General features: G+C 42.4%; 1 long non-coding RNA gene across 1 annotated transcript in view; it reads right to left on the bottom strand.

Annotated features, from left to right (window-relative positions):
- LOC122164257 overlaps window positions 1-17,500 on the bottom strand; it is a 32,346-nt gene extending 14,846 nt beyond the window's left edge. Inside the window, exon 1 of the long non-coding RNA XR_006170173.1 lies at window positions 16,324-17,500. This is a non-coding gene — a long non-coding RNA (uncharacterized LOC122164257). The remainder of the gene's footprint in view (window positions 1-16,323) is intronic.

The raw sequence follows: 17,500 nt of genomic DNA, 5'->3' as shown, positions 1-17,500 counted from the left end.
AACTCCTTTAAGTGTTACTCTGCTGGAAAAAAAAAAAAAGCAAAACACAGTTCTGTGTTTTAAAAACACAGAACTAGGCAAATGCTCTTATTCTCAGTCCCCAGGTACAATATAGCTGTTCAATTACAACTGGAGACAGGTTCATTCTTTACAAACTGTTGTGATGATACTGTAAAGGGAACGTCCAGGTAGAGTATTGCAGGGAAAAGAAATCAGATTATGTCTCTTGCAAAGAAATATAGTCCATTTACTGTTTGATCTGTTAATGCTGTTTTGCCGCTTCAGCAGGCTGCATGCTATGGGAGTTCATAAAATCATAGAATTGTTATGGTTGGAAACACCACTAAGATCATCTAGTCCAACTGTCAACCCATCACCACCATGCCCACTGAACCATGCCCTCTAATGTCTGACAACCCTTTCAGAGAAGAAGTTTTTCCTAACGTGAAACACCCTGAACACCTGAACACCCCCGGTGAAACTTCAAGCCTTCATGTCCCCTTGAATGGAGAAGACTCAGGAAAGACCCTCAAAGCAGAAGCAAGAGAGAAGAGCAGTGGCTGCTACATAGCATCCACATGCTGTTGCTCAGAGACAGGAAAGGATCACTGGCTGCAAGCTGTTTGAGTTCAGTACAGACCAAAGACTTTCCTTCTCTCCACACCATTTCCCAGCCTCGTTGGTCTGTGTTAGCTGGTCATATGCTGATATCCAGACATCATTAGCACTGTGAGGACACAGTAGTGAAACTCACTGAATTTTTTTTTTTTTTTTTAACCAGTGAAGTGAATTGAGGCAGTGGAGAAAATTCCTGAGATGTGGCAGGAAAGAGTCTAGACAGCAGCAGGTGACATTCTCAAAAGCAGCCAGTGATATTCTGGATTGTAGGAAAATGCCTATGAATGGGGAAATTTCTAGAAAGCACCACCTGGATTCCTAGAGAGCAACTGATAAATCCTTAAATGCAGCAGGAAAATTCCTAGAAAGCAATGAGGAATTCCTAGCAGGCTTGGTGTGAATTCCTAGAAATGCATCTGGAAAGCACCATATGAATTCTTAGAAAGCTGTGAGAAAATGTCTAGAATGTGCCAAGTTCCTAGAAAACAAGAGATGAATTCTAAGAAGAAAGGGAAGAAAGAAAAAAAGAAAAAAAAAAAAAAAGGGAAAATAGTTAAAAAAAAAAAGTTTTTAGGGAAAAAAAAAAAAGCAGGACAGTTTGCAGAAAGCATGGGGAGAAGTCACAAAAAAAACAACTGCAGTATTCCTAGGAAGCAGAAGTCACAAGGCTGACAGAAAATTGCCCACAGAGTCATGAATAGAAAACCTGAAAAGCATCTGTAGGACTTTCTAAACTGTAACTGGAAATTGCCTAGAGGGCCCCAGGAAGTCTCCCAGAAAGGAAATTCCCAGGCAGATTCAAGCCCAAGGAGCTGTTGAGAAGTGTTCTATGAATTCCCACTCAATCAAAAATTCCTGGAAAACCAAAGGAAAATTCCCCAAATCCTTTAGCTCCTGGAAATGTTAGTGTCCCTAGGAAGCCATGAGGATTTCCTATGGAGGTTATGGATGGAGGGACTGCTGGCAGCAGCTACTAAACATCAGCAGATTTTGTGCTGAGAAACACAGCGTAGGACAGCAGAATCCTTCCAAACATCTATTTGGGGAAGGAGAGTGCAGAGCTGTTTTGTCGCTGCTTCTATTTAATTAATTCAAGGAGCCCTCACTGTAGCTCAAGCAGAAGAGAAAAGACCCACTCATCAGAACTTATCCTTTATGGAGAGCTGGTCTCATTCCTAATAAGGTTCACTGTATTGTGCAGCTATGCAGATTCCCAATAAGCCTTGGCAGAGACACAGCCCAGCATGAGCAGGAGCTCCCACACCGAGGTGCTGGCAAGCTGCATGACGTGATTACACCAGTAATTAAGAAGGCAGCGTTGGGCACAGCCAGACATCATGAGACCCTCTTCCTCCCCCCACTCCATTTCTTTTTCCTCTATATTCTTTTTAAGCATATCAAAGCCTTTGGGTGAACGCACACATGGCACCAGTGTGCCTGAAGTCACACAGCATCTGCTCTGAGCCTGGTGCAACTGAGATCAATCTTGAAATAGCCTCCAAAGACAAGCAGAGAGACTGGAGCTGTTAGGAAATAGCCATGCACTGGTCACACCAGCTCTGCATTCCGTTGCCTTCTGTCACAGGGTCATTACAATCAATTTCATCACCTTGATGATTTCTAGGTGCTAGTGGAGCATCTGAGATGCTGATGAAGAAAGTGCTGGAGATTGCACAAAAAGACCAAAAATCTGTGCTTGTCAGCTTCTGAGCAAGTGTGATGCCGGCTGCAGGGACAGACATGAAGGAGGTGCAGATTCCATCAAGCCATCCAACAGACCCTGCCTGCTGCCACCCCTCCACCACTGGTTCTCTTGCTCAAGTGCTGCACATCACTTTGCCTTTCTGCGGCTAGATGTTTGGCTTATGCAAGGGGGTATTGTGTCTATATTCACATATAAATTGAAAATGTATTAAACCTGTCAGTTATCCCATTTTATGTACATATTTTATTTCTGCTTCATATTCAGCTCTTTCACAGCCACAATATTTTGTGTTCTTTATATGAAAATTAATAGAAAAATTGGATCATCATGAAAGACTTCATTTTCTTAAGCTAGCAGTAGTGAGAAAAAATTCCATCTGCTTTATGTCACCTCCGTTTCAATCAGTCAAAAGTAAATTTCCATCAACTCAATCCATATACTTTTCCTCTGTGTTTACTCTTCCTGTTCTGCACAGAAACTGCAGGAAGGTTTTTATGGGCTTTTTAGATTAGTGCACATGGTGCTGCACACACAGGTGAGAAGCACATCTCGCTTGTACCCTTCTGCCACCTGCCCAGGTCCCATTTGGATTTATCTAGTTTCTATTTACAGCCTTTGAAATTTACTTATACTCTCTCCCTCAGATTAAAAAACTTTTCTGCTTGCTGCTGTTACTTACAGGCTGTCACCTCTTAAACTTCTCTTGGACAAAAGAAAAACAGCAAACAAGTACCTTAGCTTCTTCAGCCCCTCACATTTAAGCCTCCAAGTTTTCTTGTTCTTCTCTGAATGGTTTGTGATTTGATGAACAATTTGGGGCAGGTAAAACCAGCCCCAAACACGGCATTCCTTGCTGGCTTACTCGGCACGTAGGAAGATCTCCCACCACCTCCTTCTCCTGCCTGAATATTGCTTGATAATTACATCTGCTCTGCTAACGTGTCCTCCCTCCCACTGCCCCAACACAGTTCACAATAGAAAAGAAAGCTTTATCTGGATTTTAAGAAATGAAACATTTTTCCAATGGGTTGCTCTGGTTCTGCCAGGAGAATCTGATCTTGGTCATCCCATAGACATCAAGCACATGATAGGTCCTGAGGACCTGCATCTTGCCTCCAGCACATCAGGCTGGAAGAGAAGGAGCACTGCCACAGAATCACAGAATGACTTCAGTTTTAAGGGACCTCAAAGACCATCTAGATCCAACCCCGTGCTGTGGACAGTTGCCAGCCACTACATCACACACTAGATCAAGTGCCCCTGCCACTGGATGCCCAACTTTCATTACATCTTCAGGGAAGTTAGGGCAAACCTGATGACACATATTATGGGAGACTGTGGCTGTGGAGATCTGCTCCTCCAAGCCAGGATGCAAGGAGTTGCATTAAATGCAGGAAGGTCCCCAGCACAGAGCAGCAAACAGCTACTGCTTAGTGTCAGCTGCCAGGGCAGCTGTGAGGCCTTCAGCCAGCCAAGCACACATTCTGTTTGTGCAAACAGTGTGGAGCTCCACCTGAAGATCAGTTTTAACAGAAAGAATTTTCTGATTCCTCTCCATGCCTCTTCCCCCATGGCCATTACATGAAAGTTATTTGCTCTCTGTAATTGAGAAGGGATGGGCAGGGCAAGCAAGTCACTCACGTTTAGTTGAAAATCCTTTTTGTGCCCTTCTGGTTTAGTTAAATTTGGTCAGGCTTTTCTGCTGCCCTTTGGACCATGGCAAATAACTCATCTCTTCAGATTTGGGATGGGTAAAAGAAAAGGCACCATAGTGCCACCTGCAGCAGAGAAACAAAAGGCTCAGGGATCTGGGGCTGCAGGCTGAGCGCCGAGCAGGCATTTTTGTTTGGACCATGTTCAGATCTGACTTTCACAGAATCACCCTGTGCAAAAGTAGCAAGATCAGTGCTGTTCAAATGTGGGAACCTGCATTGCTATGGGGAAAGTGATAAAGCAAAGACCATCACTTCTGAATAATTTTACAATGGAGCGAAAACAAGAGCACTGAGTCACAGACCTGCTGCAGGTCCACCTGCCCTGAGGCTACAGCCAGCTGATCTCTGAAGGAAGCTTCCATAAGACATCTTCTATCAGAGTAATCCCCTTTCATTAAGGACACACTTCATTTCAGACCTTCTGTGGACATTTGCTCTCTAATGACTTTTCATTAAAGAAAAACACAAATTACCCCAGAAACATTTCAGCGACATCTCTTTTCTACACTGAAAATGTCAAGATGAAGCACTTCAACCACTGCAGCAGCAGCGTGGTGAAACGTATTTAGTTTGCATTATGAAAATTATCACATATTTCAATGGACCAGAAAAAAAATATATCAAAAAAACATGTAACTTTGTGAGACATTAACCTTGCTATTTAAAATCTTTTTGCAACAGGAATAAGTTCTCCAAAACCATACATTTCCCCAGGTTTGATAACCTCAGTTCAGCCCATGCTACAACTAAGGTGAGCAGAACCATCTTGCTGGCAGACTACCAACAGGGATCACCACAAGGCAGGACACAAACTTTGTCTAGCCACCAGTCAAGTTCAGTTTTACAAAAACAGAGCCCAACAAACACAAGTCCTTATGAATTCCTTGAGGTCAATAAAGCAAACTCACTTTCCCGTACGCATGAGATCAGGTCAGAATCATAGAGTAGGAAAGGAATCCAAGAAGACCTCAAGTCCTTTCTTTTATCACAAGATCCACTGTTTGACAGGTAGTGGTAGTGCTGCCACTAGCCTCCTCCAGCTTGTTTCTATCAACTTGTACCTAGAAAGTGTTCCATTAGCATTCCAAATAAACAGACTTCAAACACACTTTCTTCCCCCTTTTCCCTTCTTTCTTCCCCCCTACCCCTTTTTCCTTCAAGGGTCAGAAGTGCCAAATGATGGCATCCTTTTGCATACTGAAGGACTCAGAGTATACATCTAAGTCCCTATGATCATCCCTACCATGGTCCTTTAAGTCTTTAACATGCCTTTCCAGTATGTGTGTGGCTTTAAATATACCTTCCCCAGAAGCAATTCAAACAGAATACTATCTTGCCTACTTCACACAGATGCAGAAAGGAAGACAGAAAAAAGACAAAACAAAACAAAAAACCACACCTAAAGTGCAGCAAAAAAGTAAATACAAATATACCAATGGAATGAAAAACCAACACCAAAGCCATTACAGATTAGTGGAGCATATCTGCAACACTGATTTTTCTCTGAATACATGTATGCAAACTCAGGAATACCAGCCAGGCTGGAGCAAGTGTGAATCCCATCCCATGCTGGTTCCTCGTGGGGGGAAGCACTGGGAGCAGGAGGATGAACGCTGGTGGTACACAGCAAGGGCATGCACTGCTCTTGACATGTTCCACGACTGCAGCCCACACAGCTCTATTTATTTTTAGTTTAAAACATACAGATTGATTAGTACTAACCTGGTTATTTCCCTGGGATTAAGATAAAAGTTTGCCATAAATCCTTCAAGTGGTCCTGAAAAAAATAGTGCTATTGCTTTTCTCATGTCAGCCATCTTCTCAATGAATTATCATGATGTGGATGTAATCTGAGAAATCACTTCCAAGGGATGGCCAAGCATGCATTCGTCTTTTGTCACTGTTGTAGAAGAGAGCGACAAAGTATGTGAAGCAGACGCGCTTACTCAGATTCTGCTGCCAAACATGGCAAACTAGTCTCTCTGACTTTGTTGTTATTCTGCACTGCTTTCAGAAGCTTTATTTTGACCAAAGGCATTAGACAGGCCAGTGATGCAGCCAGAAATATTAGAAAAAAGCTCTGATTGTCCCTCTGCTTTTTATCCCTCTTCTTTTCTCAGACTCCTTTACTTTCCACAGCATGGAAATGACACCCTCCACAAAAATTACATGGTTATACCCTGGAGCTGATGACTGAATCTCATAACACAAACTTGAGTAGATCTAAATTGAGCAAAATATACTGGTAATCATTGTTCTGAATTCAAGGTATTGAATTCCTGAATTTTCAATTGCATTAAAGTGAAGAACCACATTAATCAGGAGTTGGATGAAGTGGAAAGTGCTTGATCAGAAAAAAACAAATAAAATCGTAAAGTCCCCGTGTGAATTAAACCTTAATATGAGGAAACGTTTACAGTTGGCTTCCCCAGAATATGAGTGTCTGCCCAGAGTACTTCACACAAACTTTACCAAATGCTTTTCTCTCCACTGCAGCCCTGGCTAGTGGAAACATGGCAGGAGAGTGTCACCTAATGGCCAGACACACCGCACACTTCCAATGCACTGCTCTATCCTTTTTTTTCATCACTTGAAGCATTTTCATATTGCTGCTCTGGACTCCTATTCTGTCTGCACGATAAAAAACAGAAGATCCAGCCTTTGCTTTCACAGATGTTTTCCCTTCCCTGGCAGAGATGGTACCTGCACACTTGAAATGAGAACAAACATCTTACGTCCTCCTCTATCCTGAGTGTGACATGGTCTAAACATGCATAACACCAAGCTCTGTACAAAACCTCAGCAGTCAACTGCTGGATTGCCCAGATCCATAGAGGGTTCCTCCTAACCTTCCCTAATTAGAAGTGATTTATGCCCACAAAGGCAAGATTCTATCCCCTTAGCATAGAAGAAAAAGTAGAGGCAGACTTAATTTCCCTGCCCCCACAACAGATTGAACTGTCAGCTCTGCAACTGAGATATGAAGGAGTGGTACCCTGGTGTTCCTTCACCTAATCTGAAAGGGCAATGAAGGTAGAGCAGCCACAAAACCCAAATAATGACTTTCCATTTTCTTGGTGCAGTTTGTTCTGCAGGTAGTTTTTGCAAACATCTAGACATTAAGTGCTTCAGCAGCCCGTTCCCAAGAGAAGGTCACTTCCAGAGAGGAACGGAGAAACTGAATTCATCCTATCATTATTTTATAACAAGTGAAAAAAACTTGTAAATGTAAGTTCTGAATATAGTTTCTGAAATGACATTGCCTTCATTCTTCTATGTCCAAAAACTGTATCTTATTTTTTGCAGAAAACAGCTTTAGGCAGAAGGAAGCACTTCTTGTCCTTGCATGGAGGTCACTAAAACCTTGCAATTCACTCAGCCATGCTAGTGCAATGCAGGAATATCCCAAACCTCATAGGACTTAAGGGCTAGACCTTAATTCAACAGGCCTCTATTCCCATGAGCAACTTGTTATTAATCTAGCCACCGGCATTGATATTTTGAACAAAGAAAAGCACTTTTCATTTATACTCATTTGTGGGCCTACAGATCAGTACCAACATCAGGGCTCATTAGCAGCACAGACAGCAACATGGGGAAGAGCAGGAAGAGGAAAGGATAGGAATCCAAAGAGGCCAAAAAGGGACTGAGACGCCTCTCCAGGTCCTAGCACAGCCTTCCTATCACATGCTCCCAGTGCCACGCATTTTTCCTCCCTCCACTCCTGCCAAATGCTACACCTCAAGAACTTCCCATTTTAATCATTTACTCCTATTTTCCAGCACATCTATCACTTCATTAACAGTAAATGCCTTTATTAAGTTAAATATGAAGCACAGCACTAATCTGTTTAAATGGGTTTTTAGTGGCATTGACAGATTTCCTTCTTCCCCCCTCCACTTTTGTAGCATCCATATTCAAATCAGCCTTCTTGTATATATTCATGTAATTGGATGGCCTCAATCTTTAATTAACTGTATTTGTGTGGAATCTCAATTTACTCATAAGAAAGTAATATTTAATGCAGTTTAACGTTCACTTGCCTTTCCATGAAGGAAATGGATGAAATAGCACCTGATTAATTTTTCCATTAGCTCTTTCTTAATTTGAATCATGAAGAAACGAGAGAGGAAATCTATTTAAGTGCCCAACCTGAATGGAAGACAAATTCCTGAGTGCTCCTTAACACTTCTCACAATTAATCTATTTTGAGTTTCCAGAAAGTGGGCCAAGAACATAAATATTTTCTTCTTAGTGATCTCTGACCGAGACCCTGTTGGACTGCCCTGACCCTCATCAGGAACGCTTGCCTTGCAGCAAGAGTCCAAAGAACTTCCATTCATTTCATTTCCCTGAGAGAAGGCTAAGAGGTCACTGAAGTATCCACATGGTTTTCTATTAAGAGAGAGCTCTTTAATCTAGTAGATACAGGAGCAGAATAAGACCCAGTGGTTGGAGGCTGAAACTGAATCAATTCAAGCTATGGGGAGTCATTTTAAATTTTTTTTTTTTTCAAACCAAGGAAAGTAATTAACCAAGGGAACATCTTCCATTAGCCTGATAGATTTTCTATCAGAGGCAATATCTGAATTAACGACTGGGGATGTTTCCAGTTTGACCACACAGGAGCAAGCAAGAGGAAGAGGACAACTTTTGCCCCTTGACTGTGCCACTGGCGAGACAAACCCAGGATGCTGGCTCAGCTCTGGTGCCAGTGTTGTATTTTAAATGCATATTAAAAAAAAAAACAAACCTGGTTGAAAAATAGGAGAAGCACAAAGTAATTTAAGTTTTAGAAAAGCAAGAGGCCAACGGGACATTTTAAAGATCAACTCTGCTTATCAAAAAATTAAAAACCTGCCAGTATTTCAGATGACTGTCTCACATGGGAGAAGGATTGGTGATGGGTGGAGAAAGGCACCATAAGAAACTGCTGCAGTGATCTGGATGCAGTCAAATCAGAAATAAAGCAATGAGAGGCCTTGAGCTGACACAGTGGAGTTCTCACATCCCTGTTCATTTCCAGAAGGATGGACATTCAACATCTCACTCTTCTTGCAGGAGAACTGAGACAAAGCTCATTTCACCACAGCAGGGACAGGCATTCTCCAAATATCACCCACAGCCCACTGGACAAGAACTGGAAGGGCAGACCTGGTGCATAACTGCCTGCTGCATTCCCATGGGGCACAACCCTTTAAACATGAAGGGAAGACAAGTTCTGAACAGGGGAGGCAGAAACTGTCATTTTTGACAACATGGCCTAATTTCCATTCTGGTTAGGGATCCCATAAATCTGGGACTCAATTGTTTGATGAGCTGGAAAATAAAAGAGGAATTAACATTTTGAGATTCCTGGTGTTTCTGAAAGACCATAGTGGATTATCTGCAAGACTTCTGCATCAGTCACAGGGAAGTGTTTCTCAGCAATAGTCACTTCCAGCAGCCAAGCCTCTCTTAAGCCCTCTCTGATGACTCTCCAACAGCTGAATCTTTCTTTTCTATCTGGCCACAGAGAGGGACAGTTGTTGGCATCAGCAGACTTCTCAAATCCTGCAGTTAAGATATTGCCATATCCTCAAAACATGAGATGGGAGTCTGGCTGAGCAAGTGTGTGACACAGCACAGCCCAGTTGTCTTTTCTTACTGTTATTGTGAAACAATAAGGAAGTGAGAGGGATATCTACAATAACAGGGAATTCACAGGACTTCCTATTGATGGTAGGTATCAATAAGAAGGTATAGCCAGAGGTTTTGCTGCTGCTGTTCAGGCAGCCCAGCAATGGAAAACAAAGAGAAGCCCCAAGAGACTTGCTTTGCATCTGCCACGTGTTTCAGATGAGAGACAACCTGAAGGGATGCAGCTGAGATTGAGAAAGAAGCCTGAGGAGAGGGGCTGTGATGCTGTGCTGCTTTGCCCAGTGGATGATCCAGCCCAGCTGTTATGAGTCCATGTGAAGCTAAACAGAAGTGCTCTGCAGTCCCTTGCAATGCTGCTTTTAGCAGCCTAGGAACACTGAGGGAAGGCTTCTTCACTGGTGGGGTTGACACACGTTCTCTGGCATTTTAAAATATTAAAAGCCATCACAACTAATGAGATGCAGAAAAAAAAAAAAAAAAAAAAAAAAGTGGGTCATGCCCAGAGAGAAGCATATCACTTGCTGATTTGCTCCCGCATTCCTAGAGACAAGTATCTGGGGTTTGGTGGTCTCTGGGACCACCAAAAATAATGGCTAGAAGTCACAAGTAGGAATTCACGTTCAACATGGAGGGCATGGAAAGAAAAGAGAAGGCACTGAAGAGTTAACTGTGGACGGCAAAGAGTATGCCATCATATGGCATTTGGAGGCAGAGTATGACCAGCTAATGGACTAATAAGATGTCAGTGTTATTAATGGGAAAACAAAGAAGCCATCATTAGATGATATCTGACAGGGAAGGGTCAACCATGCTAACAGATGCCACTGAACACTGAAAGAGAGTCAGGAGGCAGCTAAATAATGCAGTGCAATATCAGACACACACTGGTGACCAGCATGAAATGGAAATGAATCGATACAAAATAATGAGAGAGAATAATACACTGATTAGTGAGGACAGGGGTGGATTTCTGATCCAAGATTCTTCCCAAAAGACTGCTGCGTGCTCTAAGAATGATAAAACTTTAATCAGTTCATCAAGTCGCTCACTTAATCCAGTGTGAGTACACTCAGGGCTGGATGAAAGTACCTTCTGCATCTGAAATTTAAGCATGGTGATTTCTGGGGCTGAGGAAACGTGCTCAGCTGTGGGCACAGGTCCAGATCCCAGAGTGAAGAGCCTGGGCAAGGGATTAGTTTGGAAGTGATCCCGCCAAAGCTGAACCAGACAGAGGGATGATCACCTGCAGTTTTCTTAAGCAAAACAGGTGGAAAGTTTACATGAATATAAGCTACTTGCTAAATCATTCACACAGAGAGGGAGGAAAGAGACTTTTTGTGGTCCAAATGCCACATGTATTTGGTCAAAGGGCTGCTGAATAGAAAATGCAAAACAAGGTGGGGTGGGGTCCAGAGGCAGGGTTGTCTTTTTTACCAGATTCTTCTTTCTGCCTGAACTTCCCATCTCCTTGCCACCAGTGGGACCCAACTTCTTTCTTTGCATTATCCCAATTTCTGTGGAGATGGAGGAGTCTCTCAATTGAGTCTCATTTCTGGATCTTGGAGAAATTTAAAGATGGTGCAGCAGGAGGAAAGCTGCCAAGTCATAAAGACTACAGATTTCATTAACCTACAGGTAGAACTGCCAAGAAGCACAAATTTCTAGCACCTGGGGAAAAAACAATACTAATAGAACTTGGTAGCTTGGGTGAGGAAGAGGCTTAGCTTCTAGTTTGCCTTGGCCACAGTGGTGCAGCAGGTGAGGACATCTTAGAAAAGCTTTCTGAAGTCAGGAGATTTATGCCTTATTTCCAAACAGAACAGATTTTGCTGAAAATGGCATGGATTTTTAACCAGGTCAATATAATTTATGAGTAAATAGGAGATGTTTAAGTCTACTCCTACATAAATAGCCCCAGCAAGAAAGTAGTGGAGCCTGCAAAAAAAAAAAAAAAAAAAAAAAAAAAAGATCAATTTTTAATGAGTCTCCATCAGAAAAATGTAATATCAGCTAAAGAGATCTCAAATCCTTCCTACAGAGGCTATAGAAAGGACCCCATTGCATGCATCATTGCACATGGGCAGGCTCGCTGGCTATACTCTTTCTGAAAGGATTCATACTAGTGCAAAAGTGAGGTTCACATATGTTTTTATTAATCACTGCTTTCAACTCTAATGTTATACAGAGTTATGAGACCACTGTTTGGAAAGTGGTCTTCCATATTATGAAAGAACCAAGGAAATCTGACAGCAGGTGAGCAGAGCAAGCACAGCAGGTAGGACAGCAGCAGCCAGTGGGTTGAGCAGCAGCTGCTCCCTACTACTTCATCCCAATACATAACACCCAAAATCCAGGCTGCTAGAGAATGCGACAGCAGTTTGGGGAACAACTCAGAACGCATAAGCAAGTAGGTATAGAGCACACCCATAGCAAACACCAGGGCAAAACTCCTTTGAGCTTTTGCAGCAAATGCCTTACTTGGCTCTCCTGCAGGAGCTGGACCACCTATCACAAAACAGCTTCATGAGCATCTCTGTTCCTCAAGCTCATACCACTTTCAGGAAAGAAACAAGGAAGAAAAAAAGCATCAAAGCTGGACTTTTCTACCGTGAGCCAAGATTCACACAAACTTCACCTTTTGTAGCATCAGAGTAGATGATTTCCACACCAAATAATCAGTTTTGACTTCGTATTTCTAACTGGGTAAGTAAAAATTTCTCTGGAGTAAGAGCAGCTCAGTAGGTAGGGAGATACCTTTCTACCATACATGATATGAAAGAGATGAGGCTTTACAAGAAGATGCTACAGAATTTCTCAGATTTGTTTCAGGGACAAAAGGATTCTGGAAGAGAAAAGGGAAACTGAAACAATTCTGTCAAATCTGATGCTGATCATTTCTCAAATGATGACCAAATGGAGGTGAGATTTGAAACTGATGTTTGAATACTAGAAGCTGCCATATCCCAGTAACTGAGATCTCCACACAGCTGGTGAGAAACACAGGGTCTGAAGACAATCCCCAGCTCCTAGGACAAGACCAAACCCCTCCTAGCTCAGCTGTCCTTCTCTGGACACGCTCCAGGGCCTAATGTCTTTCATGTAGCGAGGGGTCAGACTGAACACAGCACCAGAAGTGCAGCCTCACAGAGGGACAGCCTGCTGGCTGCACTATTTCTGACATAAGCCAAGAAGACCATTGGCATCCATTCCAATGGTGGCCATTGGTCTTCTTGGCCACCCAACCCACTGCTGCCTCACATTCATGAACACCCCCAGCTCCTTTTCCTCTGTGCAACTTCCCAGTCACTCTGCCCCAAGCGTGTGGAGTTGCATGGGGTGAACAATAAGGTACAGAACAAAAAGGCATATTCAGCCCTACACTCCAGCTTTCCATACCACGCATTCCTTTCAGAACTCAAACTCTTAGAGCTCTCCTCTTGAATTTTTCATTAGCATCATATGCAGAGCTCTAGAGGTTAGAAATACCATCTCAGAGGCAAAATGCCATGAAATAAGATCACAATGCCAGACACAGGTTATAAACAACAAAATCTGAATTCTCAGTAAGGCCTGTGACTTTTTCAGCACCTACAGACACACTGGGAAGCCCACACAGATTTAATTCTATGCTTCTAGAAAGTTTTAAGGTAGAAATAAATGCTATTGCTATAACACAACTGCCTGCATCCAGGCTTGCAAGGACACAACTCTAAGGTCTGCTCAAAGGTAAACTGTTGAAAATCAGGTACTTTTTCCATTTCTATCATTGTTGCATCTGGGCAAGGAAAGGTAATACAAAGTCACTTTGAAGGAAGCACTTATTTATCTCCAAGCCTTCCTGGAGTTCAGCTGGTCATTGCCTTGCTAAGAGCTGCAGCTCACAGCACTGCACTGTGGCAAGGCAGCCCAAGCCCTCTCCCATTGCAAACCAGCATCTGTTACTCCTTTCCCCATGAAAGAAGCCTGTAGAAATTTCTCTGGAAATGGAGGAACAGAATAAGGAAAAGAAACTCGTTCCATCAGCACCAAACAAGGCCAAGGAACAGAGACTATGCACGTGTCAATCACTGCTACACTGCAACTGGTCCCCTCCTCCCCAGGACATTTCCCTTTCCAACAGGAGGGGAAGGAGCCCTCTCATCTCCTCCCTCACTGCCAGCACCATGCCTGTTTCCTGCCAAAAGCTGCTGGCTGCATTTTACATAACTTTATTGGTCTGACTTTCCAACTGGTTAACAGCCCTTATCAGCAAATAAAAGCCTCCAGCAGCAGATGAGCAAAGTGATTGAGAAAGCCATAAAAACAGAAAGGAGAAAGCTGTCTGTAGTTAAAGCAAGCCTCAGCTCCTGCTCCCCAGCAAACTCCCCCAGCAAATACAGAGAACTAGCAGGTTTATTATCCTCCCTTTGATTGTATGTCATTATTATAGCATTGTTTTCCCACATACCAATTCTGCCTTAGCTCCCACTTGCAATAAAACACACAGATTTGGGTTCTTTTTAAAGATTAATAGACACAGCTACCCTCCTACTCCAAACTCATGAAGTGGCTGAATATCACTCTTGAAATTCCAAATTCAACATCATGACAGTTATCTGTCGGTGCTGAATGCCTGCTAAATTGTGAATTACGGTACAGTTTTGAGGAGGGAAAGGGCTGGCAGTGGACCAGTAGCACTGTGGCCAAATTACGATGAAAAATTGAAAGAAAAACATTAAAAAGATAAAATAATTTCCTTAGAATTATCAAAAGGAAAAAAAATGAACTTTTGGCACCAAATGCCTTGAGAGGGTGAGAAGCTGCATGCTCAGAGCCACCATTTCAGGTGGGAGGGACCAGTGATGGTAAGACTAACAGGAACTTTGCTGAAATCCAGTATGGGCTTTCAAGATGCAAAAGAAGAAAAACACACAGAGCCCACAGGCTCTAGGAGCTCTCTTGCTGACGCAGAAATGCTTCATTTTAGCTCCAGTTATGATGTCTGCATTTAGTATTCATTGCCATGTCACTGATCCTCATGAATTCCTCCCATGTGCATGTGGCTCTCTCATCTGTTTCCATCAGCATCCTGGTGTAATTTATTATTAGTTAAGAATTAATATACACTTGGAAGTATAATGTTACATTTTTCTCTTATCTTCTGGTACTCAGAAGCATTTCATGCAGCAGATCAAGCACTAAATCTGTCATGTAAACACATTATTTTGTCATGTAATGCATTATGATTGCACACTACCAGGAAAATAAAAAGCACTTAATGCTTTGTGTTTGATGTGTACTGTCAACAAAACTCAGGAAGAATTTATAAGGTGTTGGAGCTTAATGAGTATCTATTTAATAGGGTTTGCCGTATCATTCAAAAAAACGTGGCTTTACGGGAGACATGTGATACAATGAATTTTGATGTGAATTATAAAGCTCGATCTAGATCTCCAGGCTTCTACACAGAAAAGATAATAAGACCCAGAGAGCTGTTTATAAGCAATAAATCATGACATTTTCTCTTGAAATATTCCTCTCTCTTCCATCAGGATTTGTGAAGCTGCAGGCACCATGTCTGAATGCACTATCTAGTATCTTTGTATAATAAAATTATTTCAAGGAATAACTCAGCTAATGACAGGAAATGAATGAACTAGAGAAGATAGAAAAATGAGCTGATGAAATCAAACATGAACTCTACTGAACACTCAGCTACTGTAAAATTTGTCAATATTTTGCTGTCACAGGACCTCCCTAGGCTTCATAACCCATACATTCATTTGGGCACCTCTCATCAAACTTAGCAATCCTGCTACTTCTCTCCTCAGCACTGGAGGGGGTTTGCTCCTCACAAAGCCCTTCTGAAGGAAGCAACCACAGCAGAAGTGCTTCAGGGGAAAGCAGAGGCACTGAGTCACCCCCTACCCACATCTCCAGCTCACTCAGCCATGGCCTTTGCAGTCATCCTCCCTGAGTGCTTTGCTGGTGCCACAGTTGAATCTCAGACACAGGCATGGAGATCATGCTCCCCATCTCTACCAGATTCTGTGCTGTGATACAGATGCCACAGAGATGCTCATATCAATGATATTTGGGGTCCAGAATTAGTCCTGGGATGCATCCATCCAGCAATGCTATTTAACCTAACTTTATAGACAAAGTCACACTACACTGTAAGTCCTTATGGCATGATTCCAGGTTGTTGCACACAATTAACAGTGCCCTACTGAGTTCAGGAGCTCTCCCACCACAGGGCAGGCTTCACTTCCTCTTGGGTGGGCTGCATCATGTTCTGGACCAGTGTCCTTCCCCCTCTCTCAGCTATGGAAGGAGCCAAGGGTAACTACACACCAAACAGAGCCATGTAAGAGCTCCCTTTGACCTCGTGGTACACAGTTCACAGGATAAAGTCTTAAAAACTCTCCTCAGAGGGCTGATGCAATTAAAAGCTCCACGTTATTAATATTAACAAGATTTACTACTACCCATTTACAAATGATTTGCATTTTTATGCATTCTTTTAGCATGGATCATCATGAATTTCTTTGGTATTCATGAGGTTGCAATTTGTGTATTTCCATAATTACCTCATCATAATCTTCATTAGATAATGGACCAAGGGCATAAAACACCAAGTAAAATTCAAAAGCAGCGTCAACTCACCAGTCAGTGAAGAGGCTGATTTTCCCTTGTCCTTGAAGCAGAGCTCACAGGAAAGCCCTAGGAAAGAGCCGTCCCCATTATCCGCTGAGCCTTGCAGGTCAAGAGAAAAAAATAAAATCAGTGTTTGATCACAGAAATCTATGGGAATTTCCCTGCTCTCAATACTATTGATACAATCCATTGAGAAGTCCACTGCTGAACTTCTTGAGGATTGAGAGAACTGCATCTTGTGCACTACAGGCTAAGAAATAGTGATCCCTTCCCTGTGTTTTTGAAATAAGATGCAGCTGAGAGTTGATAGGCTCGTGCACACACCTGCTGCACACCAGGCCCAAGAACAAGTGGGGCAAACCCCCAGGACAGGTCACTGCCTCCCTCAAAGGAAAGTCTGATCACATTCAAAACTAGCTCAACCCAAACCTCATGGATAATTCATTATTGTACACAAAAGGAAAGAAGAAAGAGAAATGAATATTGTGTACGTAAAGTCATTTTGTGCACTTAAGAATGGATATGAACAGATTTAAAATTAACTGACTTAGTTCACCACCGAACAAGTGATTTAAAACATCCAATAAATAATTCATCCCAGCAACATACATCACCACGAGGCTCAGTCTGTGACACAGAGCACGTTGGGGGGGTGGTCTTTGTGAAAGAGACAACTCAATTCAGTGCAAAGTGAATAATCCAAAATCCCATAAATGATTCATCACTGAATTAAAAGCTATAGATTTCTCCATAGAAATTCTCTGCTCTACATTAAACACGCAGATGATTTTGTGGTGTGTTTAACTACTGGATGACTTAGTTAAGAATGACACTCACTTCAGTAGTTCAGAGTAAATTTGAAGCCATGAATCTTCATAATATGCAAGTCTGAGTATTCAAGACTTGAGGACTGAAGAGGAGCCAGGCCTCCATGCTTTTTGTTTCAAATTACATAATTACAGATTGTTCCCTGCTGCAGCTATTAGATCAATACGATAGGAAAGGTGTTACAACAAAGGTGTGATGATGGAAGGACTGGCACAACAGAAAGGTACTACAAAGGAAGGGAAGAAGATTGCTCACCTACAACAGAAGATTCCAGATTCACAGGGGAAAGCTTCACCAAGAAGGGATCTGCAGAAAGAGATCTTTCCCCAGTGGCAGTCAGCCCTTAAATAAGGTCTAA

The sequence above is a fragment of the Centrocercus urophasianus genome, unplaced genomic scaffold (genome assembly GCF_019232065.1).
Source record: "Centrocercus urophasianus isolate 14NV4802_14NV808 unplaced genomic scaffold, USGS_Curo_1.0 seq_26, whole genome shotgun sequence".
Taxonomy (NCBI): Eukaryota; Metazoa; Chordata; class Aves; order Galliformes; family Phasianidae; genus Centrocercus; species Centrocercus urophasianus.
Note: the sequence above shows the minus strand (reverse complement) of the source record. Positions and strands in the feature narration are given on the sequence as shown.